The 20,479-nt window shown below is 45.7% G+C and overlaps 1 non-coding gene across 1 annotated transcript; it reads left to right on the top strand.

Moving 5' to 3' along the window:
• Nucleotides 1-330: 330 nt before the first annotated feature.
• trnae-cuc (transfer RNA glutamic acid (anticodon CUC)) lies at nucleotides 331-402 on the top strand. The gene has a single exon. It is a non-coding gene; the product is annotated as a tRNA-Glu (tRNA).
• Nucleotides 403-20,479: the final 20,077 nt, after the last annotated feature.

The following is a 20,479-nucleotide window of genomic DNA, read 5'->3' as shown; positions in this document are numbered from 1 at the left end:
TGAACTGTTCGGAGGCGGAAGATGAGGTGTTCTTCCTCCAGGCGTCGGGTGGGGAGGAAGCAGCGCTGAAGGAGGCCCAGCACCTGCATGTCCTCGGTAGAGTGGGAGGGGTGTTGAAATGTTGGGGAACAGGGCGATGGGGTTGATTAGTGCGGGTGTCCCGGTGATGTGACTCGACTCTCCAGTCTCCCCAATGTTGTAGAGATCGCATCGGGAGCAATGGATGCAAAAAATTACATTGGTGGATGCACAGGTGAAAGTCTGCGCCCTGGTTTAGAGTTCCAGGAATCGAAGGAATTTTCAGCAGAGCTACCAGCTGGCATCCATTGCTCCCTGGTGGTCTAGTGGTTAGGATTTGGCGCTCTCACCGCTGCGGCCTGGGTTCGATTCCCGGTCAGGGAAGCAATTGTCAGGAGCCATTATAGGCTACCCGTTCTTCTTTAATGCGCTGTCCAGTTGTTTTTTGATCTTCAGAGTTCCGAGGTGCGACAGCGTGTCGTGGCTCTTTCAAATAGTGTCGTGATGCAGGTTGGTTTGTATCTGTCAGGTTAATTGTTTCTGTCGTTAAGTTCTTGGTTCGCGTGCGTTATTTTCCTGTAGACGGTGTTCTGAATTTACCATTGACTGTTCGCTGTACTGTGACATCTAGAAATGGCACTTTGTTGTTGTTCTCCTCTTTTGTGAATTTTATGCCAGAAAGAATATTATTGATGGTGTTGTATGATTCTTCTAATTTGTTTCATTTTGTGATGAAAAAAGTGTCATCACTGTAGCGGACCCAAAGTTTGGGTTGGATCGTCGGAAGGGCTGTTTGTTCGAGTCTCTGCAGCATTGCTTCTGCTAGGAATCCTGATACTGGTGGTTTCATGGGTATTTCGTTGATTTGTTTGTCGGGCTTGCTACTGAATATGAAGTGGGTGGTAAGGCACAGTTCCACGAGCTTGACAGTGTTATCTTTGCTGATGAAGTTGGTGCTGTGTTTGTGTTTTTAGTTCTTCTAGGAGTGTGTTCAGTTTTCTTTGGCCACGTTGATGTTAATGGATGTGAACAGGTCTGTTATGTCAAAGGACTACATTATTCAATCATCTTCTATCTTGGTGTCTTTGGTAGTCAGGTATTCTTGGATGGAGTAACTGGATGGCGTGAATCTTCGACTTGGTGTTTTAGTCTTCAGTGGAGGCCTTTGACTAGTCTGTATATTGGTGTTCCAAGTAGTGAGACTATGGCCTGAGGGGGGCTCCTGGTTTGAAGAGTAGGAGAACACCAACAAAGTGGCATTCCTCGATGTCACAGTAGAACGAACAGTCAATGGGGAACTTCAAACTAGCGTCGACAGAAAAACAACACATATGGTATATCGTATATTTAAGGAGAACAGGTTCCCAATAAACCCAGTCCGCCGATTTCTCATTGATGTTTCCAAGCTGACTTTCAAAACTTCCGTTTGTCCTTCCATTCTTTCCTGTTTTATTTTGTGGCTTTTGAAAACTTTCCCAATCCTCTGACTGAGTGTTGGAGTTGGGAAGTTATGTTGTGGCTGTACAGGACATTAGTTGGACCACTTTTGGAATATTGTGTGCAATTCTGGTCTCCCTCCAATCAGAAGGATATTGTGAAATTTGAAAGGGTTCTGAAGCACCAGTGGGTCCACAGAGGGGAGAGGCCCTTCTGCTGCCCTGAGTGCGGGAAGGCCTTTCGTGATTCCTCTGTCCTGCTGATGCATCAGTTGGTCCACACCGGGGACGGCTGTTCTCCTGCCCTGAGTGCGAGCTGGCCTTCAGCAGTTCTTCCCACCTGCTGAACCACCAGTGGGTCCCACTGAGGAGAGGTCGTTCTTCTGCCCTGAGTACAGGAAGGGCTTTGCTCTTTCCTCTGACCTACTGGCCCACTGGTGGATCCACATGGGGGAGAGGTCGATCAGTTGCCCTTCGTGCAAGAAGGCCTTCAGGAATTCCTCAGCCTTGCTGTTCCACCAATCCGTCCACACCGGGGAGAAGCCGTTTTCCAGCCCGAGTGCGTGAAGGGCTTTCCCCGCTCCTCCATCCTGCTGAAGCACCAGTGTGTCCACAGGAGAGAGACACCCTTCAGCTGGCACGAGTGTGGGAAGTGGTTCATGTTTCCCTGCAACTTGCGGAAGCACCTGGGGAAGCACCAGCGGGAGCACCAACGCTCCCAGCAATCAGATCCTACTGGTGTTCTGCCTTGGGTCTCCCCATGGACTGAACCTCCTGTCACTTCTGACAGTGGGTGCAGTGGGAGAGCACGTGAGCTGTTTTTGTTGTCTGCTGGACTGCAATTGCATCCTCCACTCCCCACAACCACAACCTCACAGTGGCTCAGGGGCGTCACGGTGACTCAGTGCTTAGCACTGTTGCCTCATGGCACCAGGAACTCAGGATCAGTTCCACCCTTGGGGGTCTGTGTGCAATTTGTGGAGGGTAGGAAAATGGATATGACTGGGTTACTCTTCAGAGGATCAGTGCAGATGTGTTGGGCTGAAGGACCTGTTTCCACACTGTAGGAGTTCTACGATCCTATGAGCTTTGCTTTGAGTGGACACTGCTGCTCATTGAGACCGCGACTTCACATTGGCAATGAAATGATCCAGAGAAACCTAAGACCGCAAGACCATCGGAGCAGAAGTTAGGCCATTCGGCCTATCGTGTCTACTCTGCCATTCGTTAGAGTCAAAAAAATTGCAGATGACATTAGCTACAGTGTGGAAACAGGCCATTTGTCCAAACAAGTCCACACCGACCCTTCAAAGAGTAACGCGCCCAGACCCATTTCCCTCTGACTAATGCACCTAACTCTATGGGCAATTATGCATGGCCAATCCACATGACCTGAACATCTTTGGACAGGATCTCCCAGAGAAAACCAGCATAGACACTGGGAAAATGTGCAAACGCCTCACAGAGGGTCACCCAAGTCTTTGATCAAACTTGGGTCCCCGGCACGATGAGGCTGCAGTGGTAACAACTGAGCCACTACATATTGCAACCCGAAGTCGATAAGCAGGAGATTGGGAGAATACAGCAAGCCAGGTAGCACCAGGATGTGGAGTAGTCAGCGTTTTGGGTATTAACCCTTCTTCAGGACTGAAATGTTGACTTCTGTATGAGAAACAATTTACGGGAATGTTGCTGGGGGTTGGAGGGTTTGAGCTAAAGGGAGAGGCTGAATCGGCTGGGGTTGTTTTCACTGGAGCATCGGAGGCAGAGGAGTGACCTAATAGAGGTTACAAATCCATGAGAGGAATGGACAGGGTAATAGACAAGGTATTTTCCCTGGGATGGGGGAGTCCAGGACTAGAGGGCATAGGTTGAGGGTGAGAGGCGAAATATATTAAAGGGACAACTTCTTCATGCAGAGGGTGGTACATATATGAAATAAGCTGCCACATGATAAAGGTGAGGTGCTGTCAAATGGGAGTAGATTAATATAGGATATCAGGTCAGCATAGGCAAGTTGGACCGGTGTCTGTTTCCATGCTGTATGTGTCTCTGACGACTGGTCCTGATGTAAGTTTAAAATAGAGTCCAAGTAACTTTGAATAGTTCAACCTTGTTGAGCTCACCTCCTCAACAGTTTCAAATGAATCTCCCCTAGCGATACTCTTTAAACATGTTGAGTTGGACAAAGTATCCCATCAACTTCAACAAAACCCAGAGGTGAAGAAGTCAGAAGTCAGAACACCAAGGGGACCAAACCTGATCACAATATTCCAGGTGCAGCTTCATCAACGTCCTGTAAAACTACACGATAACTTCCCAACATCTATCCTCAATTCCCTAACTGATGAAGGTCATTGGACCTGAACCTTTCTTCACTGCCTTGCGTAGCAATGTTATCAGAGATATCGGATCTACTTTAAACTGATCCATACTCCAGCGGCTGGGAGCACCAACGCAGAGTAGTACACCATGCATGTGCTGGGTACATACCCCAAAGATCGATGCGTCAAATCCATGTGATGGTATTGCTCAATGTCTCCATAAGCTGCTTTCCTTGGCAAAGGTACTGTGTTCTTTATCTTGCCTTAGCATCTGTTTCCCAAAGCTTCTTTAGTGGCAGCTGGAGGAAGGTCTGGGCTCCAAGAAGCGGGGTGCCCGGCTCGATTTGCTCAAGGTTTGTATCTATTAACTTATTTAAATGGTACCTACTGTATGGAGCTATGGTTTTCATTAAAACCGAAGGATCATGTCATAGTGTTTGTTTATATTTAGCAGTTGTAGTTGGTAAAATACACTCCCTGGGGGAGCACCTTCTATGATGCTGCATTTCTTGCCTTCTGCCCTTCCCCCATTTGTTATCTCCCATCTCGACTTTATATGTTTTTGGTCAAATTTGATTTCATATTAATCAGACTTGGTATTCACTGTGTGCTAGTAATTTGTTTGTTCGAATATTGTAAGTCAAAATTAATGGTGTAATTTCATTTCTAATGTCAGAAGTTTACATTGAATGTGCAGGTGTGAATGCCAGTAAGTTGTGAAAATAAATCAATAACTTGTGATTTTATAGCAAAAAGAGCAGTTCACTGCTATCAATGGCATTGTCTCATTTGAAGGTGATGAGTTGAGCCTGATCAACAAACCGTTTCATGAAGTCACCCAATTTAATTAAAATCTTCTTTAACTTAATTGAAGATAATAACTCTGGCATGCTAAAATTTATACAATTTGTTTTTTAAGATTTATTTATGTGTCCATTGCTCAGCCACATTGGGGAGACTGGATGCAAACTTGCAGAACATTTCAGGGAACAAATCTAGGACTCCAAAACTAAATGACCCCACCGCCCTGTGGCTGAATACTTTAACTCCCCCTCCTAATCCGTCAAGGGCATGCAAGTCCTGGGCATAAACCCCTCCAAGCTCTAGCTACCTGACTCTTGTAGGAAGAACACTTCATCTTCCGCCTTGGGACCCACCAACTACATGGGATCAATGTCGATTTCACCAGCTTCCATATTTCCCCTCACTTTCACTCCCACACCACGCGCCTTGTCCCAGATCCAACCTTCCAACTCGGCATTGGCCTCTTGAGCTGTCCTACCTTTTCATCTTGCTTCCCAACTTTTCGTTACACTCTCCTGTCTTACCTCTCATGATCTCTCCCCACCTCCATCGACGTATTTCATTCACAGCTACCTCCCCTCTATCCCCATCCCCTTATCATTTATCTCTCAGCCCCCATGGACCAACCTTCATTCCTGATGAAGAACTTATGCTCTAAAACAATACTGTGGTGAAGGAACATCCTTAATAAGAAAGAGCTCCCAATTCAGGTTTATTCCCCGTTAGTTTCCCTGCTCTTCAAGAAATAAGAAATGTCTTTTTCTTCAACTAGAAAGTGGTCTTACACTTTGCGGTGTCTGAAGTGTTATACCACTTCACTTTTTGCCCAATTGTTAAGGATCCTTTCAACCTGTTTTTCGGACAATGGTGGCGGTGACCAAAAGCAATCATTTCACTGCTCTTCAATGCCCCATTTCTCCTCCTATGAAACACTTTGACATGTTGTCTGAGTGCACTTGGTTTTCAAAATGTAATTTAGCCATTGAAGTGAACTGGGTTAATCTTTATCGATCACTAGCTTTGTTTGCACTAACTGTAATTATCCACCAATTTGCTGTTTTTTGTTCCACCAAAGCTGGAAACAATGATCTGTATTTATGTTGCACTCAGGTGTGAAAAATCAACCCAAGAATCGTCATATTATTATACTTGTCTCAAGTCATAACCGGAAGCATTCTGTGGCAGTTTAAGACGAAAGATGTGGCTGGAAAGAATGTAGATTGATGTGGAAAGTCAAAAAGCAGAATCTCTGGCTACAATCTATCAGTCTGGCTTGATAAAGTGGTGGCTCTTCAAAAGCACCTTCCAAGCCATCACCTCAACCATCAAGAGCAGGTAAGTGTGAACACAGCATTCCAACTGTGAAATATATCTCATTGCTTCTTTGTTATTGATCAAAAACCTGGAATTCGCTCCTGAACATTATTGCAGACCAAATCATAACTGTGCAGCAATTTAAGAGGCAGCTCAGCACCACGTATTCAAGGACAGTTTGGGAAGGGTTGTTGGCAGAGCCAATGATAATCACATCTCATGAAATAATAAGCAAAGAGGCATGGACAGAGGATTGGCTAACCAATGATACAATTGGGATAAGGGACATGTTCAGGATAGCAAATTGGAACTAGTAGTGTGCCACAGGGATCGGTGCTGGGGCCAAAATTATTTACAAAATCTATCTTAATTCCGTGGATAAGTAAAGTGAATGCACTATTGCTAAGACTGCAGAAGAGACGGTTGATGGGAAGGAAGGTGGTAAGAATGACATGAAATATCTGGAGAGGGATATAGATAGGTTAAGCAAATGAGCAAACCTTTGGCAGACGGAATAGAATGTGGGGAAATGACGTTGTGCACTTTGCCAGGAGGAAAAGTGTTGAATGTTAAATGGAGAAAGCTGTTGAATAGAGGGATTTGGAAGCCCAAATCCATGCATCTCTTCAGCCAAATTCAGTGAGTAATAGGGAAGGCAAATGGGAAGTTGGCCTTTAAATAGAGTATAAAAGTAGCGAGGTTATAGTGAACCTATGTCAGGCACTAGTCAAGCCACAACTGAACACTGGCAGGGTCCTTTACCTAAGGAAAGATATACTGGCATTGGAGGCAGTCCAGAGAAGGTTGACCAGTATGATATCAGGGATGGAAAGAATATCATATGAAGAGAAGTGAATAGGTTAGGCCTGTACTTATTCGAAGTTAGAAGATTTAGAGGTAATCTTATTTTCAGATAAAAGATTCTAAGAATACTTGACGGGCTTGATGTGGAAAAGTTTGGCTTTGTGGGTGAGCCTAGCACCAGAGGGAATAACCTGCAAATGAGGGATTGCATGTTGAAGACAGTAAGGAATTGTTACTGAAGACAGTAAATCTGTGGAACATGTTACTACAGAGTGTTGTTGAGCCTGGGTCGTTCAGTACATTCAAGGCTGTCAGATTTTTTTTTAACCAGTGAGGGAATTGAGGATTATGGGGAAATGGCAGGAAAGTGGAGGTGATGTTTACCAGAGTAAACGTGATCTGAATAAACGGCCGAATTGATTCAATGCGGTGAATTGAACAGTCAGTAATAAAGGGGAAAAGGATACAACTGGCAACTACAGGCCGGTCAGTGTTGGAAAATTAGAGATTGCATAGAGTTGGTGGCATTTTGGCATTGTTACTGGATTTAACATCTGGAGTTTCAAATTGATGCTGCTATGTCTCCGATGCACTTTGAAAACAACTAATATATCTGAAATATAAAGCTTATCGCTGCTTTGGTGATCTGAGCAATTGATATCAGGACCTATCTTGTTAGGGAAGGAAATCTTTAGCCTTACCCTGCTAGGTGATTGTGTCACTCTTGATCCACGGTAATGTGATTAACTCGTAACTGCCCTCTGAAAGGGCACTTGGTTTTTCTGGGAGATAAAGTGCCAAATCCCATGAATAAGTAAAGGAAAATATTCAGCAGAAAATTGTCACTGAAGTGAAGATTGTGATCTAGTGATAATGGTTGATTAAGCCAGAGATCTAGGTCTTCTGAGAAAAAAAAATTCAAATCCCATCATGGCAGCCAGTGGAATTTATGTTCAAGTAATAAAAAGATCTGGAAGTGAGAGTTTGTCTCAGTACTGACCACCAGGAAACCATTATTGATGAAAACAATGAACTGCAGATGTTGGAGATCAGAAACAAAAGGCACCATTGCTGGGGCATCGCAGCAGGTCTGGCAGCATCTGTGGAGAGAAAACAGTTCGTGTTTTGAATCCAGTCACTTTTTAAGGGCCACTGGACACGAAACATTAACACTAATCTCTTTATAGACGCTGCCAGAACTGTTCTGCGTCTCCAACCATTATTGATAGATTGTTGTGAAATGATTCCTTTATGGAGGAAAATCTACCATTCATCAACCCTGTGTGTGCACAGGGACCATGTGATTCCAGACCTACTACAGTGTGGGGTTGACTCTCAGCTGCCTTCTCCCATGTAGTCCCGAGTCAATTACTCGGTCCAAAGGACATGAGGGACGTTGAGAAAATGTTGCACATGCTTGCAACAATCACATGCCACAATTTTTTTTACAAGAAAACCATCGGTTAATGAGGGACAACCAAGGCAAATTGCTATGGGAATGTCATGCCCAACTGATTTGATTTCCTTGTAGCAATACCATAAAATTGTAAGTATTTTTAAAAATCGTCTTCAGAGGTTACACCACTGTAGGAATACTGCATACAATTCTGGCTGTTTGCGAGGCGATGGATGTTGTGAAATTTGAAAGGGTTCAGAAAAGATTTACAAGGACGCTGCCAGGGTTGGAGAGTTTGAGCACGATGAAAAGGCAGAACAGACTGGCGTTATTTTCCCTGGAGCTTTGGAGGCTGAGAGGTGACTTTACAGAAGTTCATAAAATTATGAGGGGTGTGGAAAAGGACAAATAGGAAAGGTCTTTTCCCCGGGGTGGTGGTGGGGAGTCAAAAACTAGAGTGCATAGATTTAAGGTTAATAGCAAATGGAGTTCAACATAGATAACCATGAGGTCTCACAGTTTGGATAGTCAAATCAAGGTAGGAGTTTCATGGTGAATGATTGGACCTGTAATGGAAGAGAGGTATCTCGGAGTAGGTTCACAGTTCACTGAAAGTGGAATCATAGGTAATAGTATTTCGGCACTCCGGTCTTCATCAGTTAGAGCTTTGAGTATAGAAGCTGGGAATTTATGTTTCAGTTACACAGAATGTTGGTGAGGCTGCACTTGGAGTATAAAATAGATTCAGTGCTATATTGAAGTCAGGAAAGAATTACAAACATATACTGTTTAGAGAGACATAAATAATGTATCTAAATAAGATAGTGAATTAGAGTATAGATAAGTGCCAAATGATAATGTTCTTCTGACAAGCACCGAATTTGTTTCATTTGCAGTATTCCCAACCAAGAAATCTAGGGGTGCACGTTCATAGTTCCAAGAAAGTCGAGTTACAGTTTGACAGGGTGGTGAAGAAGCCTTTCAGCCTGCTTCCATTCATCAGTCCAAGTACTGAGCACAGGAGTTGGGACATCTTGTTGCAGCTGTCACACATGCCACACAACACAAGGTATGACCCTGCCCTTCTCTGAATGACTATCCCTTTGAATATCAGGGGGAAGACACCCCTTTAATTGTGATGTTCAGGAAAGATGCCTTATTTCAACAAAAATGTGCTGTACTCACAGATGTTTGGACAGAGAAAGGAAGTTGCAGTCTGGGGTGAAGCTCAATCTTCATTCAGAAAGAGAGGAACGGCAGTAGCTTCAGAAGCTCATTGTCCAACTTGTACATTCAAAAAATAGAGGGGCTTTGTTTGGCAAGAGGACCCAGTTAATTCTGGTCCTTCAGTGCTCCCCATTGGTCAATCTCCAATCACAGCACTGTCTGGACTGGGTGACGTGAGCGATGGGAGACAGTCAGCCTCGAAATGCAGGAATGTCACTGCCAACCACCGCGAATCCAATTGGCTACGTAAGGTTTGCGCGCGCGCATACACACACAAACACACACGCACACACACACACACACACACACACACACACACACACACACACCATTGTGGGCATCACAATGCAAACGTTAGCCAACGAGCTTCAGAGGGATAGTGTGCATTCTGGGCAAAATCTGGGAGCAAAACAATATTTCCCCCTTTCCATTCCTCATCCTGGGAGGGCGAGAGAGGGGGAGGCACTGTTCACTTGCAGCAACTGGAGGCAGAGAGTATGAATCCAAACAGGGAGCAGACTCTGCAAAGGTCGGTTTCAGTCGGCTTCTTCTGGAATATTGTGTGCAATTCTGGTCTCCCTCCAATAGGAAGAATATTGTGAAACTTGAAAGAATTCAGAAAAGTTTCATAAGGATGTCACCAGGGTAAGCAGGTTTGAACCACAGGGAGAGGCTTTGAATCACAGGGTGAGGTTGAATAGGACAGGTCTGTTTTCCCTGGAGCATCGCAGGCTGAGTGATTTTTTTTTAGAAAAGAGGTTTTTAAAAGCTTGAGGGGCGTGGATGGGGTGAATAGACAAGGTCTTGTCCCTGGGATGGGGGAGTGCAGAACTAGAGTGCATAGGTTGAGGGTGAGAGGGGAAAAAATAAAAGGGACCTTGCAGTCAACCTTTTCTTGCAGAGGGTTGTGCATGCATGGAATGAGCTGCCAGAGGAAGTGGTGGAGGCTGGTGGAGGCATCTGGATGGGTATATGGATAGGAAGGATTTAGAGGGATATGGACCAAGTGCTGGCAAATGGGACAAGATTAATTTTGGATATCTTGTCGGCTTGGACAATTTAAATTGAAGAGTCTGTTACTGTGCTTTACGTCTCTGACTCTGAATGGTGAAAAGTATTGGCATTCGTTGAAACATTTATGCAACAGGAAATTGCAAGAGGGTAAACATAAGCCTCATTCCATTGATCCATGAATCCTGGTGCAGTATGGATGTATTTCCAGTAATAGAGTCAGTATGACATGGAAGGAGTCCAAAACGACGGCTTCTTTTACAAAATTTCCCACGTCAATCCGAGTCTTCTGGGAATCTAAGATAACCGTGCCTTAATATAAGATAGATAAGTCTGGGGTATCTGGTACATATTCGATGGAATGTTTGTGCCTCTAAAAGCCTGGTTTGCAGTTGTTTCTGGGCTCATAATATTGTACTGCAGCATATTGTATATCTTCAATAAGAACGTCAATAACGAAATATATGTCCATTCAGCAACTTGAGTCCATGTGAACTCTTATTGGAGCATGAAATCCACCACATTACCCAGCTGGTATACATTTGCATATAGATCAGCACAAAGATCTTGGGTATGAAGAGAGGAAAGAATGTTTAGGGTGTAGGCTTGCTCGCTGAGCTGTAGGTTTGATATCCAGGTAAGAATGCTCCACAAAAACTAGAATTATTTGTTCTGAGTATCTCATGTGGACTGACAGCGATGACCTTTGCAATCTCTTTTCACAGGAATATTATAAGAGACGAATTTGAAGGTTGAAATCTCAGACCAAACATCACATCAAAGTCTGACAGTCACTTGACTCACCAGGACTTGGATATTAAAGGCGTTGAAACAAGGATGAGGCGGTATGTCTGCTTCGTCAGGTTGTAAACGTCAGGGTGACTGGAAACTCAGAGTCTCACATACCCACACTCCAGAGTAGTGACTGGAACATGCTTTACAGACTGAATGAGAGTGTTCCAATTATCGGAGGGTTCATCAGTAACATCATACCCATGCTGTAAGTTTGAGCGAGTTTTCAACTGATCGTTGAACCTGGAGAAAAACGAGGACACCTGCACCATGGAGAAACCGTGGAAATGCAGGGAGTGTAAGGACGGTTTCCCTTCCCCGCCTGCCCTGGACATTCATCAACATTTGCACACTGGCCGATCACCTGCACTCAGCGCTGGAAAGGATTCACTCAGTCACATCACCTCCTGGTCAACACCGGGGAGAAACCGTTCATCTGCCCCATATGCTGAAACAGATGAAGGACATTTTTTGAAAAATCCTGGATGGACCATACTGCAGATATACCTGAAATAGATACATTTGTCTCTGTTCCATTGAGTCTCCAGCACAGGGCCAGACCGGGCAGCTCAATTGGTCTCTGTCAGTGTTTATTCTCCACCTGAGCCTCCACCCACCCACCCCTCTTCATTGCCTCTCATCTCCCCTCCATCAGCATAAAGGTATCCCCCACTTTTCGAAAATTACCTTTACACTACTTGACCTTTACGAAAGACCTACATTAATAATTGTTTTCACAAACCAAAAGAAATCCGAAGAGGATTTTCACTTTTACAAAGAAAGGCATAATCTAAATTTGTTCATGGTAATTGCTTCTTCGCTTTACTCCATGTCAGCTTACGAAAGGTTTCATAGGAATGCTCTACTTTCAGATAGTGGGGGGAACCTGTAGTGGGGCGGCACGGTGGCTCAGTGGTGAGCACTGCTGCCTCACAGCACCAGGGATCCAGGTTCGATTTGTGTGGAATTTGCGCATTCTCCCCGTGTTTACGTGTGGTTCCTCCCACAATCCAAAGATGTGCAGATCAGGTGAATTGGTCATGCTAAATTGCCCATAGTATTAGGTGGATGAGTCAGGGGTAAATCTAGAATAGGGGAATGGGTCTGGCTGAGTTACTCTTCCAAGTGTTGGTGTAGATTTGCTGGGCCGAAGAGCTTGTTTCCATACTGTAGGGAATCTAATACACTGAACCTGCTGTTTATTGCCCAGGTGTGGTTTCTGTTCCTCTGTTCACCTCCCGTTCATGTGTCGATCAAGATATACCTTAAACGTTGTTAAGGTCCCTGCCTCCACTACCTGCACTGACAGTGCATTCCAGGAACCCCCACCACCCCTCTGTGTGATTCCCCACCCCCACCACCTCTCCCCAGACAGTCCCCTCTCGTCTCGAACCTGTGCCCTCTTTAATGTGACCTTTCCACCCTGGAAGGAAAAAAAAACCTCTGACTATCATAGAGTCCCTCCAGGGTGAAAACAGACGATTCAGCCCAACACGTCAACAGCGACCCTCCAAAGATTAACCTACAGGGGCTCATTCCCCTACCCCATTACTCTATATTTACCCCTGACTAACGCACCTGACATACACATCCCTGAACACTGAGGCAATTTACACACAGACAATACAACTTAACCTGCCTATTAATGGACACTATGGGTAATTTAGCATGGCTAATCCATCCTAACCGACACATTTTTGGAATGTAGGAGGAAGCCCATCCAGTCATGAGGTGTAGGGAGAATGTGCAATCTGCACACAGACAGTCACCTAAGACTGAAATCGAACTCGGGTCTCTGGCACTGTGAGGCATCAATGCAAACCACTGAGCTACCCTGCCACCCCTGTCCAGCCAATCTGTCTCTCATCATTTTGTTGAGGTCTCCCCTCAGCCTTTGTCTTTCCAGAGAAACAATCCAGGTTTATGCCACATCTCCTCATATTAAGAGCCCTTCAGACCTGGCAATGTCCTGGTGAACCTTGTCTGTAACCTCTGCCAGAGCACCCACATCCTTCCGGTAGTTTGGCGACCAGAACTGCACGTAGTATTCCGAATGTGGCCAGAATAAATAGCTGTAACATAACTCGCCAACTCTTACACTTAAGGAAGCATGCTGTGTTTCTTCTTGACCACCGTACCCACCTGCATTACCACTTCCACGGATGTATATGCCCAAATCCATCTGTATGCTAGTGCTGCTATGTGTTCTGCCATTTATCATACAATTCTTCTATTTCCTTCGTCTCTATCCAGCTTCACCTTAATTGTCTTTCTCTTCATCTCCCCCCACCCCCTATCCCCCAACCCTCCACACATCAGCATATCATAAGACCATAGGATGTTCTTTATATGTTTGATCTTTCATTCCTGGGCCATTCTCAAGAACCTTCTCTGAACATGTTCCAGGGCTATCCTTCCTGAGATATTTTCGCCAAAACTGCATTCACTACTCCAATTGTAGCCTGACCGGAGCCTTACAGAGCCTCAGAAGTACATCCCTGCTTTTATATTCAAGTCTAATAAAAATAAATGTCATCATTGCATTTGCCTCCCCAACTAGTGACACGACCTTCAAGTTTACCTTGAGAGAATCCTGGAGTACAACTCCATAGTTCCTTTGCACATCAGATTTCTGAATTTTCTCCCAATAATCCTTCTCTTCCAGAGCAGCAGCAGAGATTTCCAGACACATTGATTGTTTTCAGGGATACCAAGGGATCTTGGGAATTACCAATATCCCAGGAGGAGGCAGAGAGAAATGTGGTGTGGTCCTGTAAACACCAGGACTTCCCAAACTGCCTGAGTCAGCAATAACTCTTTCTGGACCAAGAAACAAAAGGGCCACTGGGAAACTGTTACATCATAAGACCTCAGAAGCAGCAATTCGACCATTCAGCCCATTGAGTCTGCTCCACTATACAATCATTCTAAAGTATCAAGGGTTATGGGGAGTTTGGGTTTAGAAACTTATCAGCTCTGATTGAATAGTGGAACAGACTCAATGGGCTAAATGGCCTAATTTCTACGAGTTAACCATCCCTGGGAAGAAGGACGCAAAACAACGAGCTGAGATCAGTGTTTAATAACCTCAATGAAAAAGGACAATTAAGTCTGTCTGTGGAAGGAAGACCCTAACATAATGGAGTTTACTGCAGGACAGGCTGTTTCAAACAAACCGCTAAACCTCGAGGATAAGAAGGTTAGGTACAGACCTGAGATATCCAGAAGTGTGGGGAGGTGGTATTAGAATCTGAGGAATTGTCACACCACAGATTTGAAAGTGAGGAATCTCCACCAGAATTCACCCACAACCACAGCCAGAGGCTGGGATTAATATTGACTCCATTGCATTCAGCAGGACATCACGTCAATACTCTTATAAAGCAAACGCTGACACCACTACTCTAGATCTCAAACCGAAACACCCAGAGGAGCGCATCGCCCTATAATCTGTAAAATTAGCATGCTAAGTAGTGTAGCCTGCTCTAGTGATAAAAATAAATCCCCAACACGTTAAAATCAACAATCAGCAATTTATTTATCCAAGTCTCACGGTGAACAAATGAACAAAACTATTGACAAACTGGATATAGGCCAGGAGTAGATGGGTGGCACTAGTTTAGTTGGTGATCATGGACTGGTTGGTCTGAAGGGTCTGTTTCCAGACTGCATGACTCCATAGCAGTGAATGAATGGGGATCCATCCCAAAGATGATAAAGGTTTCAAGCACCACCTTAGGCAAATGTGTGGACTCAGTCCAGATAACTGAGGGCAGTGGGGCACTGTGAGGGTCAGTAGATCAGACAGTCAGTCAGCAAGTTCTCTCTGAGAGACTTGTCTCAAGAAAGGAAGTGGTTTCCTGTCCTCCCAGCCAGATTATCCAGTTTTGGATTAGGTCCTATATTTCCAACAAAACAGGTAGACAGGGCAGTGAAAAAGGGTTTAAGCATGCTGGCCTTCATCAGTCAGGGCATTGAGTATAGAAGTTGGCAAGTTATGTTGCAGTTAATCAGGACATTGATGAGGCTGCATTTGGAGGATTGTCATCAATTTTGATCACCTTCCTATGACAAAAATGTTATTAAACTTGGAAAAGTGCTGAAGACATATACAAAGATACATACTCAGGACTCAAGGGTCTGAGTAAAAGGGAGAGATTGGACAAGCTAAGACGTTTTCATTTGGAGCATTAGAGACTGAGGGGGGACGGGGCCTTATCGAAGTGAAGAGATCATGAGAGACATGGAGAGGGTGAACGCACTCAATCTTCCTGGGGTTGGGGAATAGAGGGCTCGAGGGCTTCAGTTTAAGGTGAGAGGAGAAAGAATAAAAGGGAATGTGAGGGGCAACTTTTTTTACGCAGATGGTGGTACACATATGGAATGAACTGCCAGCGGAAGTGGTTGAGGTGGGTACATTAACAACATTTAAAAGGCTTTTGGACAAATACGTGGATCGGAAAGGTATGGAAGGAAATGGGCCAAGTGCAGGGAAATGGGCTTAGTGTTGATGGACAGTTTTGTCAGAATGGACCATGTCGGGACGAAGGGCCTGTCTCCTGCTGTAGGACTCTATGATTCACGTCTCTTTGTCGGTCCGACAGTTTTGAGTTTGCAAATGAACATCTCACTAAATCAGGCCGAATAAAAAGCAATCTCATTCGTCAACTCTGATGCAGAGGTGCTGGTGTTGAATTGGGGTGGATAAGGTCAGAAGTCATACGGCGCCAGATGAAGTGATGAAGGAGCAGCACTCATGAAAGAGCAACGCTCCTAAAGCTTGTGATTTCAAATAAACTTGTTGCACTGTAACATTGTGTCATGTGACTTACGACTTCTTCAATCCTGGGTTTGTCTCAAACTTGATGGGATACTTTGTCCAACTCGGCATATTTCAACTGTATCGCTACGAGGAATTTTGTTTCGATTAGATTAGATTCCCTACAGCATGAAAACAGGTCCTTTGGCCCAACAAGTCCACACTACCCCTCCGCAGAGTAACCCAGCAAGACCCATTCCCCTATCCCTATTCCTCTACATTTACCCCTGACTAATGCACCACACCTACACATCCCTGAACACTATGGGACAGTATGGATGGGCCAATCCATCCTAAACTGCACATCCTTAGACTGTGGGAGGAAACCAGAGCACTCGGAGGTAATCCATACAGACGTGGGTGTGTATCGTGCAAGCTACACGCAGACTGTCAATAACATGGTAGAATTGAACCAGATTAGCATCGTGAGGTAGTGGTGCTAACCACTGTGACACCGTGGCATCCCTGAGCCACCATAGGGTGGGCTGGGGGTGGGGTGGGTGGGGAGTGGTTGAATCCAGCACAAAATTTAAAAAGCCCACTGACTCTCAGTCAGAATGGGCAGGAGGTTCAGCCCTGGGGGTGACCCACTGCAGCGTCACTGGTGGAATCTGATTGTTGGATGCACTGGTGCCCCCGCTGATGCCTCCACAAATTGCAGGACAATGTGAACCTCCGCCCGCAGTCGGGGCAGGCAAACGGCTTCTCCCCGGTGTGGACCCATTGGTGGGCCAGCAGGTTGGAGAAGAGAGTGAACCCCTTCCCGCACTTGGGGCAGTTGAATGGCCTTTCCCTGGTGTGGACCCGCTGGTGCGACAACAGGTCAGAGGAATTGCTGAAAGCTTTCCCGCATTATGGGCAGCTGTAGGGCTTCTCCCCCGTGTGGAACTGCTGATGGGCCAGCAGCTTGGAGGAATCGCTGAATGCCTTCCCACACTCTGGGCGGCTGAAGGGCCTCTCTCCCGTGTGGACCCACTGGTGCCTCAGCAGGTTGGAGGAGTCGCTGAAGGCCTTCCCGCACTCTGGGCAGCTGAATGGCCTCTTCCCCTGTGTGGACTCGCTGGTGCTTCAGCAGGTCTGAGGAATTGCTGAAGGCCTTCCCGCACTCGTGGCAACTGAAGAACCTCTCTCCTGTGTAGAATCGCTGGTGGGTCTGGAGGTTGTCCACCCAAGTGAACCCTTTCCCGCACATAGAGCAGTAAAACGTCCTCTCACCATTCTGTATATGCTGGTGGGCTAGCAGGACACAGGAGCAAGTAAAGCCCTTTGCCCGCTCGGGGCAGGAGAATGGCCTCTCCCCAGTATGATTGCACTGATTAGCCTCCAGGACAGATGGGACATGGAGCCCTTCCCACAGTCGCCACAATTCCATGGTTTCTCAACGGGGCGGGATTCCTCGGGTTTCTCCATGGACGAAGCTTCAGCTGCACACACACGTGTGTACAGCCCCTCCCCGCTGTGAATTCCTCTTTCCAGTCCGTATCACTTTTTCAGGCTCCACCCTCTGTGCTCTGCAACAGTAGGGTCTCTCAACCAGTCCCACTGATGCTGAAACTCATGCTCAAACAGGAACCATCAAGAAAGCTTTGCTCCTTCCAGAGAATCATAGTTGAAAATTGTGTGGAATCTTGTTGATTTGAAGGAGCAGAAATTGCGCCCCACTGAGCTTGATGCGATTTGAACGCGCAGCAGGTAGACGCGCTCCCGTTGCGTCACAAGCCCACACGACGCGGGGTTGAGGGAAGTGATCGTACTGCAATGATTTTACGTTATGATTGAGAACGGAGGCCAACGGTTCATGGCTGTTCTGTCTCACTCATTCTCTCACTCTGTCTCTCGAACAAATTTGCAACTCTTTCTGAATAAAAACTGCGGATGCTGTATTTCAGAAACAAAAACAGTAGTTGCTGGAAAAGCTCAGCAGGTCTGGCAGCTTCTGTGAAGAAGAATCCGGTGACCCTTCCACAGAGCTGGTGATGATTTGGAAAATGTCGGTTACTATGCAGATGGGAGGGTGGGAGGAAGACGGGCGGAGTAAATGATAGATAGGGATAGAGCCCTAAGTGAGACAAACTTGGTTGGACAGATAAAGGAGTTGATAGCGATCTGTCTGGGAGGGTGAATAGCTGTTAAAGGAAACTGTTAGTGGCTAATAATAGGTGGTGTGTACTGGCAGACGACGTGATAACAAGGGCTTGTGTGCGTGGTTGGGGGCTAAGATGTGGGGAAGTTCAGGCTCTAAAATTATTGAATTCAATATTGAGGACGACTGTAGGGTCCCAAGTGCAAAATTGTTCTGGTGGAACACTGCAACAAGCCTGAGACAGAGATGCTGGGCAGGGAACTGGGTGGTGTGCTGCAGTAGCAGGCAACTGGAAGCTCAGGGCCTTTTTGCGGGCAGAACCTAAATGTTCTGCGAAGCAGTCACCCAGTCTCCGCTTCGTTTCTCCAGTGTTGACGAGACAACATTGTGAGGAGCGAATGCAGTAGTCTTGGCTGTGGAATGTGCAGGTTAACTGTTGCTTCACGTCGAAGGTATGTTCGGGCCCTTGAATACTGAGGAGGGTGGGGGGAACGGGCAGGGGTTCCAATTTCGGCTGTTGCAGGACAAAATGCCATGGGGCTCTGGGCGGGTGATGGGAGTGAAGGAAGAGTGAACCCCAAGTGTAACTTTTGCCCATTTACCTCATCCCTCAAATAAATCCCTGGACATGGAATAACATTCGTTTGAATGATTTACTACCACGTTATCCACGGCTAATTCATATTCATGTTCCCGGGGCCTGCATCATTATTGTGTTACAATAGCTGCAGGCCGTCATCGTGATGCCCAATGACGTGTGGCTGGAATGCTTGGATACAGTTTATCAAAGAAACCTCCCTGAGGGTCAGGCAGCCCTGCATCGGGAGGCATTGGGATGGCTAATTCTTTCTGTGGGCACTGTGTTTACGTTTCAACATGGTGATTTTTGTCATTGTTTAGTTCTGAGCGAAATCACAGTTCGAAAAGCAGAATGTTGGAATTTAGACAACGTTAATATTTGCACAACAGCGATACATCTTCGCAACAGTATATTTCACGAGAGTGGTGAAGATCTTTTCACATGCATCTCAAACGTGCATGTCAAACGCCAGATGAAAAGCTGAAAACTTGTCTGGAAAGGCTGCCGCGTGGCCGAGCAGAGTGGTGCAGTGGGCGGGTGCTCGGCCCTTAATGGATCGAAGCTATCTGCTCAGTGTCACCTTTTGCAGCTTTCCCTCCTCACCCGCTTCCCCAACAAATATTTGAACATGTGAACTAAATATCATCACAATGATATACTGGCCCAATGTCGAAAGTTGAGGTTACACACTTGTGGAGTTCAGGGTGGTGTTCTTCTGATCTCTGTTCCCTTTGTTGAGGAGGGTAATGCTTGTCCCTGGCCACTCGGGTGTTCGAGCCAAATTTAAAAACAGAATGGTGTAATTATCCGCCAGTGGAGACCCGCCCGGGTCCTGGGAGACAGAATGAGAAGCAAATGTTCTGAAAACTATTTTTTGGATTCAGTACCACGTGACCCATGCCGAGTACATATTCATGTTCCTGGGGCCAGCACCATTATTGCGTCACAATAGCTGCAGGCCATCACGAGGCATGTCCAATGAGGTCGTATTGCGGCTGGAATTTCTGACGACAGTTTTTTCAAGAGGGTCAGGCCGCCCTGCATCGGGGCTTCCCTTCCTTCCACTTAACTTCAAGGCCTATCAAACCCCGACATTCCTCAGGTATGTTTAAAAGCACTTTTTCCCGATGTTGGCTAATGATTTCTGCAGGCATTTGGTGAACACGGTGAGAGCCATCGGCTTCTAAACCACGTTCCCGAATTACTCGACCAATACTAAAAGCAGTAATAATGATACAAAACCATCGTATGATTACGGCTGAGAAAGATTGTATTCCGCTCAGTCAGTTCGTGTTTCTAAAGCGAGACAAAAGTGACAATGCAAGTGAAACGAACGAAATTGCAGACAGGCTGCCATACCACTCTATTTGTATCCCCAGACAGGGGTGATTTCTGTGACATGGGTGTGTCTGCAGTGTCTGTGGTCAGACCGTTTACAATGAATGTCCCAGCCTTTATTTTGGTAAAGTCGCACTGATAGAGGACAATTGTTATTTCAGTAATTGTAGTCTGAAGCTGGAATTCGCTAACACTCGGGATTCGTGATCTTACTGTTTTTTTTAACATCTCAGACTCTTTGGTGCATTTAGTCAGGAAGTCCGGCTGTTCACCAAAATAGTTGTAAGTCGAAATGGAACAAAATTATAGAATTAGGGCCAGACTTTTCAGTGTACATGTTCAGAAGCACTTCTATACATTGAGTTTGTCAGATGTTTGGAAATATCCTACATAAACGGCAGTGGGTACAGGATCATTTGTCAACTTTAAATCTGAAACAGATTTTTTTTTGTTCAGGAAAGGTATTAAGGGACATGGGCCAAAGACAGATAAATGGAGTTAGGCCTCTGATCAGCCATGATTTCTTTGAACGT

This window comes from Chiloscyllium punctatum, chromosome 36 (assembly GCF_047496795.1).
Source record: "Chiloscyllium punctatum isolate Juve2018m chromosome 36, sChiPun1.3, whole genome shotgun sequence".
Taxonomy (NCBI): Eukaryota; Metazoa; Chordata; class Chondrichthyes; order Orectolobiformes; family Hemiscylliidae; genus Chiloscyllium; species Chiloscyllium punctatum.
This window is presented reverse-complemented; position numbering and strand designations above follow the sequence as displayed.